Raw genomic sequence first — 19,513 nt, 5'->3', positions numbered from 1 at the left:
ATTCCGTCAGAGGTCATCAAAGCCGTGTGATGGAGGATCCCTGAGCCCCAGAAGAGATACAGTTGCAAAGGAGGGGGTGGGGAGGTGGAGGAGAAAGGCTTGCAGAACAAGTATTGGAATGTGAGCCGGTACTATATAGGTTGTGGAACCAATAGGATTACCGTAGAGAGCTGAGCCTCACCCCTAGAACTATGGAAAGCTTCTATCTGTGTGATTAATTGTTCTAAAACCTGTTGATAGTTTCCCAATCTCATGAAAATGTCAAGATCAGCCTGTATGCACATATATATTACAAAAAAAAAATCCACATGCATGCATCAATTGAGGGTAATTAATAAATTGGCCCTCAATGACAAGTTATGGATGACATATAACCACATGTGGGATTCTCATTTGGGAAGGTAGGAATAGTCTCTCAGTTATACAGCTGAACTAAACTGTATCCTGGTGAAAGATCATATGGCTAAGTTATTGCGTAAACATAGCTGGCTCTTATTTAACCTGTGCCACTGTCACCACCAGTTCTAGACAAACTGCAAGTGTCTATATGTAGAGTTCTCATACAAGAAGGGGTTTGCCCTTTCTTCCTAAAAGCTTGTGTGGAGGCAACTTTTATGTTTAATTTTGTCCAGGTATTTAAAAGAGCAGGAAAGCATTTGAACTGCATCTCTTTTCCTGTGTTTGCTGCCTTCCAACAAGTCAACATCACTGCTTTGTACTCAGCACCACAGATTCAAATCTCAAACCCTAAAATTCATAGGACATATGAAAATACAATGTTGTGCACAATGCTCAGTTACCAAAGTCAGTGAAAGAACAAAACAAATCAATTTTAGTCTATAATTACATTTTAGTGGTCATTATACAGTTCTTTGTACTGTACATTATATCCATTGTTGTTACACCTGTGTCACAGGGTTTCCTCTTGTGCAAGCTGCTACCACCAGATTACCAGATAAAGTTCAGTCAAGATGCTTTCTTTTAATTAATAAAATATAATCTTTATTCTTTTATCACACACTCCCCTTCAGACAGGCAGATAAAAACAGCAAGTCACTTTTCATATGTTTAATCAGTATTGTTTATTTTTCCCTTGGCTTGCACCTATAATACCTGTTGGTTTTATCTCACGCTGACCGCACACACAGGTAGCTTGGGAGCTTCTCTTTTAAACTCCATAACCCCTCCACTAATTAGCAGGTCAGCATTCTATCAAAGATGTTGATTTAATTATTAACTACACACACAGCAAACAAATCACAAACATACAAAACAATTACATTTATATACTGTGGATACAGTGACAGTTGTTGTTGTTCCTTAACAGTAATTATGGGTTGACCAACAAATAAATAAACACAGTGTCTCTCTTTTATTGTCCAGGTAGCAGCAAATCAATTTGTCCATTACTTTATTAATCTCTTTCCTTCCCAGGATAAACCAAGGCTAAACATGAAGGAGGACAGGACTGGTATTTAGCGAAGCGCAACAGTCCATGATAGCCTTGACAGAAACTGATATCATGCCAGTTTCTGAGTTCAAAATCAGACATGCATACAGAAATAATGCAAAATACCAATAATATTTATGAATGCCAGAATATCATTTTAGCCAGATCTTTTATTTATTTAGGAGCTTGTCAAAATCTGATGACATTAAGTCTAAACCCTAACAGAATGTGTATGTATGTAATGGTTTATTATATATGTATTTACCATGTACTACACTAGTGCTGTGTATTTGTATGTAAAGGTTGTCAAAATCTATAATCCATAAATAAAAAGTATAGACCAATTTGTATTTTACAATATAGAAATACAATTAAAGTTTTGAGTTTGGCTTAAATAGCAGTTAATAAATAATAGGGGTCTATGTTTTCAAACAACTCTAGCACTGGCATGTAAAATATTTCCAAATGATAATTACTGACTCATTAAGCTACTTGCACAATTATACTGTGGGTTCTTTCTGTTTAAAACAAGAAAGTATTGTGCAATTCTGTGAGTTGGTCCACATAGAACATATTCTGTAAACTTTATATTTTCCAGTTTTCCAGTTTAACAAAATATAGAAGATCCATATTCCAATCAACAATCTGCTTTCTCGGGCTTCTAACTAAGAAGGTTGAAAAGAAAAATGAATCTGATGGCAGTTTTGAAAGAGAAATGTCACTAAATTAGCACCTCACCGAAAAGCCCAATAAGTGGTGGTTGGGGTTGTGCGAAAGCCAAGAATGGGACCCAAAGACAGTCCTGAATGAGGCCTACCTGGGGCAAGACTAGCATATACATGTACTGTATTTTTCAATCTCAGACTAGGGCTGCTGCCAAGTCAAAGTCTACTGTTTTTGCACATTGTATTACCATTTCTGCATTTCTTCAGTAACTGCAGTTGACAGAGTCCCAATTCAAACCCGTTTCATCTAAATCCGTTGATGTAAACTGGGATCAATTTTCAAAGAAATTTCAACCCAGTAATAAAAATGTGGCATAAATGGAGCTAATGCAACATTTTCAGAGCACACACTTGGTTAAGAAATATTACCTGAGAAATTAAAACCCTGTCCTTATACTCCTAGTCTTTGAGCCAAAGATGTTCTGTGTTGTTTAATTAACCCAATTGGACCTGTATTTAGATTCTGAAGTACTTACAGGAGTGGTATTGCCCATCCCTGGCACTACAGACAATGAAAGGCAGTGCAGAGACAATATTATGTTGTCAAGTCTATAGTTACTGGTAATTATGTAAACATACTGTACAGTAACATGACTTTTATTGCAAAATCTTCCAGTGGAAACATTAAAAAGTCTGTATATTAGACACACATAATGAATGACAGTGTATAGGATTGCTAAACACAGGATTATGTAACCAATAAAATTTCCTAATCTATCTGTGTAATCACGAACAATAATCATGAAAATGACTTTGTATCACACCCACTGATTCATTACTTGAAGTAGGGTGTATAAAACTGCAGACAAATTTTATCTTTAGTACTTTTTTGGCTGCTTTTTAGCTCATACAAGTGTTTTCAGAAGTACAGGTACAGTAATTATTATTATTATTATTATTATTATTATTATTATTATTATTATTATTATTATTATTATTATTATTTGATAATGGTAATTTGTTAGAAAATCTATACTTTATGTTTTTAAATTATAGTTGTTTAATACCAGAATGTGATTTAATTAAAACTACTGCATTCTTCAGGGGTCTGATTTTCAAATCTTAGTACACTATGATGAATACCTTATGTTGAATTTAATTATTGAAGTTTAGGACTCTTTAAAGCAGCTCTGTAAACACAAATCTAAACCATAATTAACCTAACTGCAAAAATAATTATAAAAGTTTGTCTTTAAGAAACAATTGTAATAAGAAATTGTACTGGTATAAAACTAGTAAGAAACAACTCAATTAAAAACAATGTATCAATAAAAACATCCCTATAATAATAATAATAATAATAATAATAATAATAATAATAATAATAATAATAAACAGGTTTTCTAAGTACAGATACTTTTTATAGGAATTTTGACCAAAAGTTAACATTTCACCATAAATAAGATAAAAACTGAATTATCTAAAATAAGTTCCTCTCCAAAACATCCTAAATTGTTATTTACAAATTAATATTTTCCACAACCCCTGGCGTGGTGATAATTATCGGAAATGCTGCCGTTATCCTTCTACTTTAAGAAGTATTTTTTACAAGGGTTTTTGAGATAAACATCTGAAATAACACCTCTAGCATGATGAGCTATTATGAGTGTGTACTTTTTTTTTTCCTTAGGTTAGTTTTAGATTAATACTGTACCAGTTTGGGATGAATTTGTTTTACATTGTTTTTTGATTTGAATATTCCTGTCCATTGATGGAACAAATTCTTTTCAAACTTCTGATAAAAAATGTAACAATTGCCAATTAACTATTAAAAATTGACCCGTAGTTTTAGGAATAAAAGCCACTATATTTGTTGCTATAACCCCAGTATTGTTCTTAGTAGTTACTTATTAGTTTATATTGTTAAAACAAATGTAATCCGCTCTGAAAATGTGCATTTGCATGTTGTAGTTTATTTCAGTTTCTTTATTTCAGATTCCTCATGAAGAATGAAAGCATGACAGACTTAAATGTAATATTGATGCCTTTATTGTTTGCTATTACTTTACAGAATCATTCATACAACATGAAGCCTGTGATCTTATTGTTTTTATTTGCTGCAACAACTGCTGCTTTTCCAGTAAGAACTATTATTATTATTATTATTATTATTATTATTATTATTATTATTATTATTATTGTCAAAATTGAATGCTAATGTATAAGGTTGTCACTGACTTGCAAAGCTTTCAGTCAGTCTCATTTTTGTAAGCTTATTTCATTTGTGTATAAAAAAAAAGACAATAGAATTGCAGTCCTTCATTCGCAGCAGGTGTCATCTTTATGACACGTCAATGGTAAAGTAATTAAATGTCCCTGCCAGTGGACTGCCTCTGTTTAGCGCACGCAAGAACTTGCAGAATGGATAAAACTGTGTTGAGAATTGTAAGAAAACACATTTGAGACAAAACATTGAATGACATTTTTAACTTTCATAGCTGAAGAGGTGCTTGGGCTATGTCTAGTCAAGCCCAAATAATGCGTCTTCGTTTTGGAAAAAAGTTGCGATGGTTATATACCTCGAGCGAGTTACGGTTGATTTCTTGTGTTAATTCATTATTTTCCGCAGAGCTGCGATAGCTGCACTTTCTCCGTAATTTTTTTAGATTTCACTCATTTGTGATTTTACGAAAAACATTTGCAACGCAAGCAGAGTTGTGAGAAAAATGAGAAAATTCGCAAGACCTTTGAATATTTGCTACTATTTTTTTCCCACTGTCTTAGAAAACAAAATGAATGCAGCACAGAAAGTCTTTTTTTCTGAGTCCTGTAGAATACTTGTGGTTGCTTATGCATCTTAGAAGAGTATGTTGTGTCAAATGGATGTTGCATTGCTTATATTTTTGAGGTGATCTATTTAATATTGGTTAACTTGTTGTGTGTTCTGTATGTTTCCCTATTTTTGATTCTGCTTAATTATGTGTCATGCTTACTAACAAAATGCCTCTAACAAAAATGCTTCTGAAAAGGTTACCGAAGTGTTACTTCTCCAACATAACACAATTCCCTGTGATTTAACAATTACTATACTATACAGTGCTTTTGTGTACTTTCAGCACATTTTATAGTACAGTAAATGTTTGAATGGGATTTTTATACATTTTATTTACATTATAACAGGCCCTGTCAAGAAAACATTATTCCAAGTTGTCTTCATCTTTATCTTCTTCATCATCATCATCTGAAGAAGAAGAAAGGCCAAAGAGCACCTCGACACCTCTGCCAAGCACAACTAAAACCGTTATTACAACAAGGCCTACCATAGCTACGCCTTCTACACCTCTCAGTAACTGCACCATTATTACAATTCCTTTTGATACCACACCTTCAGGCTCAGGCAGTACTATGTCTACAGTTAGGAGAGGTGATAACAACATTAAAGCGTAAATAGCAAAACCAGTGTTTTAAGTATTAAATGTACAATACCTGATAATATGAGTGAGCTGGATTATCCAATACACCTGGTAATCAGATCAAAATGGGTGTTGACAGAGGAGTGCCAATAAATATGTTTCCACAGTAATTTAGAATCTGTATTTTTCCATGTATTATGTTTTAGGCCTATTGTCTTTGTTTTGGATATACACTGCTGAAAAACCATCCATGCACTCATATGTACTTTAATAAAGATAAAAATGTGTAAACCATACCAAGTTATCTGTATAGAATGCTTTCCACATGCACCAATATTAAATCATATGTACCAAGCTTTAGCTTATGTTAATTGTAGGCTGCTTTTTATGTCTATTTAAATGTAATAAATCATACATGATACCTTGATTTTAGTGTAGATGAAAAACACAAAGTCGGATCACTTTTTTCAGGTAATCAGAATGAATTACTTAATTTATCTTGTGTTTCTTAATAGCTGGTGTAGCGTCAGAGTGGGTCATAATATCATTCTGTGTATGAAAGTAACAAAATTGAAATATACAGAGAGGGATTTTAAGCTATTCTCTGTGTCTCCTTGGTTTCTGGTCACAAACTACCCCACTGACAAAGAATGCTTTTAAAACGAGTCATAACCTAAATACTGGACAAATGGCTTATCTTCACGGTCGCTGAATGACTCCTTTGGCACCAGACAGTTTATGGCAAGCCAAATTATCATTTAGAGATATTGCAAATTGCATTTTAAGATATCTTCAAATATTGAGATATCTGTAAAACATTTCAAGGTATCTCAAATTGAATTCCAGATATCTTTAATTTTGCAGTTTTTAAGATATCTAAAATAAATTTAAAGATATCTGTAAATCAGTTTGAGATATCTAAAAATGAAATAAAGATATCTCAAATTGATTTACAGATATCTTTAAATACTATGGAAACCATATGGATTGTGCTAGCATGGCACAACAAACTGTCATTTAGAGATGTCTTAAAATTAGGATTTTAAAGATACCTTTAAATCATTTGAAGATATCTTCAAATAACTTCCTGTTCATTTAGAGATATCTCAAATAAGTTCCTGTTCATTTGAAGATAACTTTAAGTCCATTGAAAACACAGAGCATTTTCACAGGAAGTCATTTCGAGATATCTTGAAATAGCTTCCTATTCATTTGAAAATATCTTCAAATGATTTAGAGATATCTCGAAGTGAACAGGAAGTTATTTGAAGATCTCTTCAAATGATTTACAGATATCTTTAAAACCCACATTTTAAGATCTCCAAATGACAGTTTGGCACACCATGCTTGCCAAATCCACATATTATTTAAAGATACCTCTAAATCATTTAAGATATCTTCAAATAGTTTCCTGTTCATTTTGAGATATCTCTAAATCATTTAGCGACATCTCTAAATAACTTCCTGTTCATTTGAATATATCTTTAAATGGACAGGAAGTCCATTGAAAATAGAGTATTTTCACAGGAAGTCATTCCAAGATATCTTGAAATAGCTTCCTGTTCATTTGAAGATATCTTCAAATGATTTAGAGATATCTCTAAATGAACAGGAAGTTGTTTTGAGATATTTCTAAATAAACAGGAAGTTATTTTGAGATATCGCTAAAATGATTTAGAGAGATCTCTAAATCAACAGGAAGTTATTTGAAGATATCTTCAAATGATGTAGAGATATATTTAAATGAACAGGACGTTATTTTGATATCTAAATGATTTACAATATCTGAAAAGTATTTAAAGATATCTCAAAAACATTTAGAGATATCTTAAAATGATTTAGGAGATATCTTTAAATATTTGAAGATAACGGACCAATTGAGAACAAGGGGCAGCATCGGAATGAGAATAACCAATTGGAAGCACTCCACATGGACTTAGGCACTGCCCAAAATAACCAAACTATACAATCATAGGGGTCAGAGAACATTACAAAAATATGAGTGTGACATTCAAGGCTCCCGACATGAAATCCAAGGTTCGATACACAAACCAGTCTTTGAACTGTGACAATCTGGAAATCCAGCCTGCAATCAGCTGAAACAGAGAATGTTTTCGGACACTTTAATACGAGATAACTATTATAGTGTTTGCCTTGGTGTGGGAGTCCGCTGCATAAGAAGTCTAAAAGTACTTGTAATTAAATCTCTAACTTAGCCCCGATTGATCACAGTAGAAAGAGTTGAATGAGCATTTGAAGTCGACATAAATTGAAATATATTCAATTTATTGAGCTAGCAGTGCCAAAGTTTTGCGGTGAAATATCCCAGACATAACGGGATGAAGACTACATGTATTGGTGGAGGAATTGCTGTTTCACTGGAATAACTAAATAGTCATTGACTCTTATTCTTTGCAAAGACATTTGTTTTGTACTCTGAAGTGGAGACAAAACGCAAGGAAGACAGACCTCAGAAACTAGACCAGCCCTTGCCAGCAGGAGAGCCTTCAAGAACCTGTATTGTTGAAGACATGGATCAGCTGGAGGAGGCAGTGAACATCCGTTAAGTATTCAATAAGTAGTGTTTTAATCCTCTTATGAACTCAAGAATAAGCAGACCTTAAAGTAAAATTAACATTTTGTTTTAAGTAGAATATAAGAAAAGTATTATTGCTTTCAATTCATGCTTTGAGTTAATGAACACGATAGTATTTGTTTGTATGTGATTTATACAAACAGATGTGGGTTTTATAATAATAATCTTTATGTAGCACCTTTCATAGTGGAACACCATCATAAAGTGCTTTACAAGATGCAAGAGTAGGGTGTGTGAACTATGCATCAACTGCAGAGTCACTTACAACAACATCTCACCTGAAAGACAGAGCACAAAAAAGTTAAGTGACTTGCTCAGGGTCACACAATGAGTTAATGGCTGTGTTGGGATTTGAACCAGGTAACTCCTGGCTACAAGCCTGTTTCTTTAACCACTGGACCACACAGCCTCCTTCCTAATAAAAAGGTGGGTTCTGCATGACTTGAATTCAAATAAGGTATTTTATTATTACAATTTAAACTAGTCCAAATACAAATATACCTTGCACACTACATTGGCCAGTACAATTAAAGAATAATTGTTGTAATGGAAATATTAAGAAACCAATAAGGACCTTTATTGTCCACAATAAAATATGAATGCTTCTGAGGAAGACAGCAACCTAAGAATGATATTCTTGGACAGTAACATTCTACAGGTAAGGCACATGCCTGTAAAATTACAACAGGCCATATGATTTTCTTTGTCAAAATCAAGCAATGTTTTGTAGTGACTTTGGTATACAATTTATTTATATATAAATTAGTCTGTAGGTGCACTGTTTAAGAACGGACAAATGTTAGTAATTGAGACATACCATAATAGTTCTGTGATATCATGTAGAACTCTGATTCCCTTGACAACAATTGACATCCACACGTGTCAGAAATATAAAACAATTGTTTATTTAAGGGAAAAAGGGGTGCACAACTAATCTAATATTACAAAAAGGAAAGCACCAATTTTTTATTTTATTTTTTTTGGTTCCTGGGTAGTAAGTGTTATTTCCGAATTGCTTATGCCTCAAAAGTATAGAAAATGGCTATTATTCCCCACAAACTTTGCTTTTGTGACCAGGACAGTGATATTAACATGCATTTATACTAAAGTAATACAAAAATGACTACAAAAGATTTAGAAGTGAGTAGTTTTTTGAGATTTACGATTATACTGTAAATCACTTTCACGAATCAGCCCCCAAATGTAGTCTCCCATCATGTTCTCGTTATACTGTCCTTGGTAGCGGCGTTCAAAGTCCAGTACATCCTAGTGGAAGCGCTTGCCTTGCTCCTCCAAGTACGCTCCCATGTTTTCCTTGAATTTATCAAGATGAGCATCAAGGATATGGACTTTGAGGGACATCTTACAGCCCATTGTGCCGTAGTTCTTCAGAGTCTCAACCAGCTCCACATAGTTTTCGGCCTTGTGATTGCCCAGGAAGCCCCGAACCTGCAACAAAGCTGTTCCAAGCCGCTTTCTCCTTACTAGTGAGCTTCTTGGGGAATTCACTGCACTCCAGGATCTTCTTTATCTGTGGTCCGACGAAGACACCGGCTTTGACCTTTGCCTCAGACAACTTAGGGAAGAAGTTTCTTGAAGGTACTTGAAGGCTGCCGACTCCTTATCTAGAGCTCTGACAAATTGTTTCATAAGGCCCAACTTGATGTGCAGTGGTGTTATCAGCACTTTCCGGGGGTCCACCAGTGGCTCCCACTTGACGTTGTTCCTCCCCACAGAGAACTCGGTCCGCTGTGGCCAGTCCCGCCTGTGGTAGTGCTCCTTGGTGTCCCTGCTGTCCCAAAGGCAAAGATAGCAGGGAAACTTGGTAAAACCGCCTTGGAGACCCATCAGGAATACCACCATTTTTAAGTCTCCTATGACCTCCCAGAAAAATGCAGATATGTATCCACTTAGGCAACTGAACTGGTGGGCTTAAGGCCCCTGTATTTATACTACTATTTATATTACTAGAAAGTTCGAGAAGTTACTCCAAGTTTACTCAGCACTGAATCTATCTGGAATGTTCTGGAAAATAGGTCAATTTCAAAATATCACTGTCCTGGTCACAAAAGCAAAGTTTGTGGGGAATAATAGCCATTTTCTGTACTTTTGAGGCATAAGCAATTAGGAAATAACACTTACTACCCAGGAACAAAAATTGTGTTACATAGTGTAGTCAAACGATTACAACGACCATAACGTCATTAGCATACATGGTTAATATACTAATACTGAATATGTCTTATCACACAAAGTGTCTACTTTGCATTAGTATTTTCAATACCCATTTCTAGCTTTACTCAGTCATGTAAATATGCACAAGAATTAATTCAACTTCACATTCAAAAGGGAATCCAACATTCCAGTCCCTAATTTAGCAAATTGGTTTTACCATGTTAATTTAGTGATGTACCAAACTAATAATATGTTATCAACCTCAGTTGATTATATATTCAAATTAACTCAAATGGGACAATGATGAAATTATCTGCATTTATGAGTCAACTCCTTTTGAGTTGCACATTTCAAACAAACATAATACATTTCTTACACACTCTAAAACAGCAAGTTATATTCTTTTTCTAGAACAGTTTCCCCTTAACTTGATAGCATTTGCTTCAGTTACTTTCTCGAGTCATAAAGTATTTAATATTAATGTTGAATACTTATCGATTTCCATATACAGATGTCATTCTGTGTCGATGAATACTCCAGCTTTCCAGATCCACAGTTCCAATGTAGACGGTACTTTGCAGTACGCATTGTACTGCGTAGGCTCGCAGTAACCAATTGTTCCTTTTCAAATGGAGATCAGCTTGTTGATCTCCAAGGCTTTCAACATTATCTTTGTTGTTGGAAGTTTTTCCACTGGGAATAGTTCCGCTGATCAGATGTAACTCAGTTCAGCTAACGTTGGTTCTTCCTTGCCTTCTATGAATTCGAGCATGTATGCTCCCATGACTCTGCAACTTTGTTCAGAGCAATGTAGCACCCATTTCGTCCCTCTCAACTTCAAGACAACTCTAGCGGGAGGACACTACTTGTGCACACTTCCTTTGCGGTCAGCATGCATGTCTGGGCACAGCAGCTCGACTGGAAGCAGCAGCATGCAGCAGAAGCTCGCTCACACAGCAGAAAATCGCTCCACTTCGAAAGTTAGCGGGTTTTGTGATTCTCTCTTCAACCCTGTGATTGGTTAGTCTGGTTATTTTGGACAGGGCCTGAGTCCACGTGAAGTGTCTTTCATTAGTTGTTCTCATACCTACCCGTCCCCTTTTTCTCCATTGGTCCGCTATTTTGCCCCGTTGGCTGGATTTATGACAAGGACTGTTTCCCGTTTTAGTGTCAAGGTACTCAGAATTGTCTGGAAGTTGCACTCAGCAAAATACTACTGGCGCCAAAATGATTCATTCAGTGACAGGTAGAGATAAAACTCTTGTCCAGCAGTGGGGGAGTTGGAGACCAGAAACCAAGAAGACACAGAGAATGGTTTAAGACTCCCCCCTGTATATACTAATTCTGTTATTTTCATGCACAGAATGATATGATGAACCCCCTTCTGATGCTACATTCTTCTGGAATAGTTAATAAGCACGGTAAAGAATTATCTAAGCAGAAACAACAACAGAGAATTACGCAGAATATTCACAATAAGATATTAAACAGATCAGTAGTAAAATATTAGGAAAATGTAAATCATAACCTTTTAACTTTGTCACTGAATCTAAGGCTGTGTCTGGCGTAGTGAAGAAAACAATCCATACTTAATAGAAAAGATCAATACGTGTCAGTCAAATTAAACTTGAAAAGGATGTAGGAACAAGTCAATAATTGATAACTTAATGTTTACCTGGGTTGATTAGTTCCCACGTTGTTGTGGCGTCAGGCCAGAAGGAGGAAGCACATACAGGTAACTGCAGTTCCGGTACAATTACGTTTGTGCTGTTTTATTTTTAATAACACAACAATAAATCAAATATTTAAACAAAAACAATCACAAACACAAAACACAGGTCAGGCTGGACAATCGCCTTCATTGATACTTTGTTTTGTTTTGATTTTTTCCTCCCCCCCCCCCCCCCCCCCCTTTGTGCAAAGAAAACATGGCCACAACAGCCACCTCCCCCCTCAGTCTCAAAGTCCCAGAAGAGGTGTCTGGAATAATCCATGGGGGTGGCCATGGTGGGAGGTCTTCCTGGTTGGTAGCTCCCTCTTCCGGGGCTCCAGCTGAGCTATAGCAGGTGAAAATGGTCTCATGACCTCTCTCCCCTTCTTCATGGCCGGCAGCTCCCCTTTGTGGGGCTCCGGCCACCGTACTTCCTGCCGCAAAAGTGTGGCTGGGGGAACTGGTCTCCTGACCTCTTCCCCCTTCTTTGTAGCCGACAGCCCCCTTTTCTGAGGCGCCAGCCCGTGCTTCCTGCGGTCCTGTAGGACTAGCAGCGGCCCCAGGCAGCGCAAGCCAGGCAGCGCCCCCAGGCACACAAGCCAGGCAGCGGCCGAAGGCAAAGCAGAGTCGACAGCGGCCCCAGGCAAAGCAGAGACCCGGCAGCGGCCCCAGGCAAAGCAGAGCCCTCAGAGACCCCAGGCGAAACAGAGCCCTCAGCAACCTCAGGCAAAGCAGGACCAGCAGCAACCCTAGGAGAAGCACAGGAGAGACAGGCAACCCCAGGCAATGCAGGACCTTTGACACCCCCAGGCGAAGTGGGACCCTCTGCAACCCCAGGCGAAGCGGAACACTTGGCAACCCTAGGGGATATAAGAGAGACACTGCTGAGGTCCGGCAGCATCCTGCCCCGGTCCTTTTATGGGTGTATGGAGAGGCAGCTCCTGCTTCTCTCCCTCTAGCGGGGGTGGAGACAGAGACAGCTTCTACTCCTCATCTCCAGGTGATGTTGGTGAGACCAGCAAGCATCCTCCCTCTGCTGGTGGTTGTGCGGGTGGTGAAGGAAGTGGCCATGCAACCAGCAGGTCTTTCTTCTGCTTGCGGAGGTGGGACCAGCAGACTCTCTCTCTCTGCGGGTAGTGGTGAAGCCAGTAGGCATGCGCTCTCTACTGGCAGAGGTGGAGGCAGAGGCAGCTCCTGCTCCTCTCCTCATGCTGGGGGTGATAGTGGTGGCGGTGATGGGAGTGAAGGTGGTGAAGGCGGCAGGGGCTCCCCTTCTGCCGACGAAGGCGGCAGGGGCTCCTCCTTCTGGCTGCAATGGGGAAATCAGCAGGCATGCTCCCTCTGCTAGTGGAGGAGAGAGCAGCAAGTAGTCCTAAAAGTTATAATAAAAAAAATGAAAAAACTGCGTACCCTTTTCCGACCCAAGTCCAGGAGGCGCTGGTGATCCCACGCTGGACACCACGTTTGGCAAGAAATGGTGTTCTGGTGGCATCAGGCCAGAAGGAGGAAGCACACACAGGTAACTGCTGTTCCAGTACAATGGCATTTGCGCCGCTTTATTTCCAATAGCACAACCATAAATAAAATATTTAAACAAAAACAAAATCACAAACACAAAAACAGGTCAGGCTGGGCAATCGCCTTCACTAATCCTATACTTAGTTTCGTTTTGTTTTGATTTGATTTTCTCCTCTCACTCGCTCTCCTCTGTACACCCCACCTCGAAGTGCAGAGAGCTGCAGGTATTTATACAGGTGACCATCTCTCGATTAGCAACAAATGAATCACTTAATTCGGGTGATGACCACCTTCTGCACAAGTTTTAATTAACGTCGATGGGGCTTCCCATCCACGCTGCAAAAACAAACATACGGCCCAACTGTCATTTACCATAAATACATTTTCAAAAACAGTAACAAAACAAAAACGCATGGCTACACTGTCATATATATAAATACAGAAATACAATAAATAAATCATAAAACAAACAAATACAAAATAACACAGGGGCAGCAGGGGAGACCCCATTCTAAAAATAAACAACTAAATGTACAGGACTGCTTGTCCTGTTACAATCAGATTAATCTTATTAATAGTATATAGATTAATGGTATGGCAAGTTTACTTCTAAAGAAATTCTTTATACAACAATATGAGGTAGATTACTTGTAGTTACTTCATCAAGTTTTACTAAAAGTTATTTCAGACGCAAAGAGTGCAAACTAAATAATTAACCAATTAACCATAATTTAGTTCCATGAAAGGAAAATGCAACTGGAATTATGCTCAATGGTTCCTTGAAGCTTAGATCTTTGGTCTGCTGGTTTGGAAACTCAATCTGTTGAAGTGTCCAGTAGAAAAGGCTCTCCTCTCAGCAACAAAGCTTTCAGTTCTCGATAGAATCAACAAACAGCTGCAACAAAGTCTTCAGTCCTCGGTATAAGATTGTGACAAAGTGCCCGCCCCTGTGCATATTATCTGTTATATGTTGCGTGTGGTGTGTTAAATGTTGGTGTATAGTCATTGGTACACGGGATATAAACGGGTCTGTGTAACACGAGTGTTTAAAATGTATATTTGTATTTAGGCACGAGGATTGCACAGCACTTCACGTGCAAGTAAAATGTAATAATATGTGAGTATGGGGAATTCCACTTTATTAATTCACGTGCAGTTGTACCGAGATGCCAATCGAATGATTGATTAGCAATTGAGTCTTGGTACAGCTGCATAAAAGATACACTCGGGGTTGGGTGTTCGATGAGTGGAGAACGGGAGATTCTGTAGCCATGTGGCAAAAATTTTTGTGGTCTGACGAAACTAAAATGGAACTTTTTGGCCTAAATGCAAAGCGTTACGTTTGGTGCAAACCCAACATAGCACATCAATAAAAGAACACCATCCCAACTGTGAAGCATGGTGATGGCAGCATCATGTTATGGGGATGTTTCTCATTGGCAGGGACTGTGGCAATTGTCAGGATAGAAGGGAAAATGAATGGAGCAAAGTACAGAGAAGTCCTTGAGGAAAACCTGCTGCCTTCTGCAAGAAAGCTGAAACTGGGATGAAAGTTCACCTTTCAGCATGACGACAACCGAAATCATACAGCTAAAGCTACACTGGAGTGGCTAAGGAACAAAAAGGTGGCCCAGTCAGAGCCCCGACCTAAATCCAATCGAAAATTTATGGCATGACTTGAAGATTGCTGTCCATCAACACTCCCCAATGAACTTGGCAGAGCTTGAACATTTTTGTAAAGAAGAATGATCAAATATTGCCAAATCTAGGTGTTCAAAGTTGGTAGAGACCTATCCTAACAGACTCACAGATGTAATTGCTGCCAAAGGTGCTTCCACCAAGTATTAACTCAGGGGGGGGTGGAGACTTGTCCAATTATGATCTTTCAGTTTTGTATAAAAACTTTTTCCCCCTTAACAGTGTGGACTATGGTGTGTAGAGAAGTGGAAATAAATTATCATTTAAATGCATGAAACTCTGAGGCACTGACACAACAAAATGTGAAAACAAGTTCAAGGGGGTGTAGACTTCCTCTAGGCACTATATTGTTGCAGACCCCCCACCCCCGCCAAGAGTCAAAGAGTAATTTGAACACTGTTAATAACTGATATAAGTGTGAGTGGATGTCATGTGCTTCATTCAGGAAAAAGCACTTTCACAGCAATATGTGGATCCAAATAATCAAAACACCTTCAAAGCAGTATTCTTTGTTGTTGGGTATTTCTGGACCAAAATGAAAGGCTTGTTATGTCATTCACATTGCATTTAATGATGCCATCAGCCCCAACAGTGTTTGATATACTCTGAATTGTAGGCGCGTCCTCTCTGAATAGGGAGAGTGTGGCCTCCAACGACCAAATCCTGTCTTCTGACAGTGAGGCAAGTATGCTCCCAGAGTTCAGTTTGAGCCCCAGGAACATTGGGAACTGAGACAGTACGAAGTTGCTCTACCGTTGATGTATTGAGAGCCTTAACTTTGTCACATGATCTATGACCTGTTTTGTGTGCGCCTCTGCGCATGGTTTTGAATACACCCAAACTAACCAATCGTCCAGATAGTTTAGAATCCGAATACCCCGTAGCCTGAGTGGAGCCAGTGCCGCATCCATACACTTTGAAAATGTGTGAGGCGCCAGCAAGAGGCCAAATGGCAGCACACAGAATTCATACGCGTTGCATTGAAAGGCGAAGCGCAGATATTTTCTGTGTGTAGGACGGATCAGGATGTGAAAGTAGGCGTCTGCAGGTCGATCGATGTGAACCAGTCACCTGGTTGGATGGACTGGATGATATGCTGTGCTGTCAACATGCTGAAGTTCTTCTGTTTGACGAACAAGTTGAGGACCCTGAGGTCCATAATTGGTCTGAAACCACCATCCCTTTTGGGCACCAGGAAGTACCTGGAGTAAAACCCACTGAGGGCATCGCTTGGACTTACCAAGTGTACAGCGCTCTTCCTTTGAAGATTGGCGATCTCCTGTTGAAGAAGTATTGCCCTTGCTGGTTTGACGGTGGTGAGGAACACACCCTTGAAGGGTGGTAGACCTATGCGGAATTGTAGAGCATATTCATGCTTCATTGTTGATAGCACCCAGGATTCCCAGGTGCAGCCTTGCCATGGGTCATTGCCGTTGGTCAGTCTGGTTGCGGGGAGGTTTGGTGGCAGCCGGGGCCCCTCAGGGGCGGTCTCCCTTAGGCTTGGGAGGGTGCGGGTCTTTCTTAGGCCCTGGCCTCAGTCCATAGCTGGAGAACCAGTTACTCCTGGCCTGCGGTGTTCCCGCCACTGGCTCAGCTTCTACCTCTGCCTGCTTGTCTACTCTGGGGTGGAGGGCAGTGTTTAGACCCTATTACCCCAGCAGGCTGCGAATGCCACCTTGGGCCTTGACAGTAAGCCAGAAGGCATGAAAACCGATACCTCCACCGCCAGGAGCCTTGGCCTTGTGGGATCTCTCAAGGCTCACATCAATGGTCGCCCCAAAAGTCTACCCCCATGTAATGGGGGCATTCAGTAGGGCCACCTTCTCGGTCTCCACGACCTTGGTTTGCGTCAGCCACAAATGCCAGAAGGCGGCGACCATTGCCGCCAGCGACCTCCCTGATGCCTGGCCAAACTCCCCCATTAGGTCAGTCATCGCATTTGCTACTGCCTGGAGTTTCCCTGTGTCTGCTTCTGTAGCCCTTTCTTGCAGCCTCTCCGCTAAATGGTTCTGGTAGAGCACCAGTATAGCCATGGCATTCGCTGCTCTGGTCACACTGGTGGAACCCAGTGAAGGACCCAGTCGACTGTACTGACATGGCTTCACAGGTGAAGCTGCTACTCGGTGCTGATAGTAGTGCGGTCGGTGCCGGGCTGTAGACGGCTCCGAAGATGGTCAACCGGTGCTGAGTTAATCAGTGCCGGGATCGGCGTCGAAGAGAGCGCTGTCGGTGCCGGTCAGTGCCGAGTGGACTTGTTCCAAGGTCGATGCCGAAGGTAGGCACGGTCAGTGCCAGGTTGTAGGTGGCACTGAAGATGTTTACACCAGTGCAGAGTCAATCGGGACCGGGTAGGCGCTGTTTTCTCAACGTCAAAAGTCGGCGGGAAAATCGCGGTCGATGCCGAGGTATGCAGCCGAATCAGTTGGCGTGGTTGCCAAGGGCAAGCGCAGCCATGCTAAGAGAGTCCGAGGCTTGAGAGGGGCACTAGGCCAGAGCTGGGGTTTTTTTGTGGTCGCTGTGGCCGATTAAATCAGCGTAGAGGACGATGCCGCGAGCCTGCAGGGTCTCCTTACAGCACCAGCACAGCTCCTCACATGGTATATCAAACTACACAAGGCCTAGTGTAAAAGAATAATGGCCGCTTGCCAATCTCGCAAGAGGGGTTGAAACCAGCTCTACTCAGTAAACTGACAGGAGAATCAGGCAAGAGCACTCTTAATAACTCGAGAGCGTGATTTTACCATGGAATTAAATTAATTTGTAGGTAAAAACCCAACAAACCTTCCAAATTCGGTACGAGAAAGCAAAAGCAATCTGTGACCTGTCTCAGTGAAGTGAGAGATAAAATGGCAATGTCCTACTGTGAAGACGTCCCTCTTCAACAGGAGGTGGGAGGGACTTTCCCCTCACAGCAGGGCCCTGATAGGGCAGCTTTTTAATATATATTCTGTGATTGATGGTCAGAGAGGCTCTTTCCCATTTGGTAATGGTTGTCATTCAATTGAAAGGGAACCATGTAGTTTCTCATGTTTACCAATTTCTTCCAACAAGAACAGTACTACTTCAAGTACATCTGACTTTAATATTTAATACAGAAAATTAGCTTATAGCTAAATCTGGGTACAATACATCTTATGGTGTCATAAATGTTAAAAATGGTACATTGTCCCTGTCAAATAAATAAATACATTTCCGACGGTACAAGTTATTTGATTTTAAGACCCTTCGTAAAATTCTCAGTTTAAGCACAATTACATTTAAATGACTCAGACATTGCAATGTGCTCGATGACTGATGCCAAGGTTGAAATAAAAGTGAATGATTTCTGACACATCTGCCATTCCTGTTTAACTGACTGTTAAGTTCTAAATGGTATGTTTGTTTATATATATATATATATATATATATATATATATATATATATATATATATATATATATATATATATATATATATATATATATATATCGAATGGAAAAAACTTTTCGTATTAATAACAAAAGCATTTTTTTTTTTATTTATAGTCTTTTTGCTTTAAGACTTATTTTTGTGACAGCACTTTTTGTAATAAGAAAAATACCTGTGTGTTCGACTAAAAGCAGTTAACTTACAGTAAAAGCTTTATTTACAGTATAATCGTAAATTTCGAAAAACTACTCACTTCTAAATCTTTTGTAGTCATTTTTGTATTACTTTAGTATAAATACATGTTAATTTGGATTCATATGTTGTTTTTTCTGACTATGTGAATGAAAAGACACACATGTGCCCGTTTTCCCATTGGAAATAGTGATATTTTGAAATATCACTGTCCTGGTCACAAAAGCAAAGTCTGTGGGGAATAATAGCCATTTTCTATACTTTTGAGGCATAAGCAATTAGGAAATAACACTTACTACCCAGGAACAAAAATTGTGTTACATAGTGTATGGATATCTAAGAGTAAAATCAAGTACAAGATACAGTAAAGTTAATTAATAATAACAATTAAGAGCAATAGTAGAATAAAGCAAGGTATGTAGCAGTTCAGTACAAGTACAAGCTAATGCAAGTACTGGTACAATAGGGAGCCGTATAGTCCTGTATATTCGAGAGTTGACAGGTTTACAGATTTTGTCTGAGGAGGTGCAGGAAGGTGGTCAGAGACTGAGCAGTCCTGATCTCCAGGGGTTGGTTGTTCCACCACTGAGGGACAAGGGTAAAGGAGGATCAGGCTCTGGCACTAGGGGAGCAGCTAATCTGCCAGTGGTGGAAGAGAAGAGGGGGTTAGAGGGAAATGATAGTCTG

At 39.1% G+C, this 19,513-nt stretch overlaps 1 long non-coding RNA gene across 1 annotated transcript; it reads left to right on the top strand.

The window, feature by feature from the left end:
- Positions 1 to 2,941: 2,941 nt before the first annotated feature.
- LOC121296696 lies at positions 2,942 to 5,824 on the top strand. Its single transcript, XR_005947082.1, has 3 exons — positions 2,942 to 3,046; positions 4,187 to 4,255; positions 5,296 to 5,824. It is a non-coding gene; the product is annotated as an uncharacterized LOC121296696 (long non-coding RNA).
- The last annotated feature ends 13,689 nt before the right edge of the window (positions 5,825 to 19,513 follow it).

The sequence above is a fragment of the Polyodon spathula genome, chromosome 1 (genome assembly GCF_017654505.1).
Source record: "Polyodon spathula isolate WHYD16114869_AA chromosome 1, ASM1765450v1, whole genome shotgun sequence".
Classification (NCBI taxonomy): domain Eukaryota; kingdom Metazoa; phylum Chordata; class Actinopteri; order Acipenseriformes; family Polyodontidae; genus Polyodon; species Polyodon spathula.
This window is presented reverse-complemented; position numbering and strand designations above follow the sequence as displayed.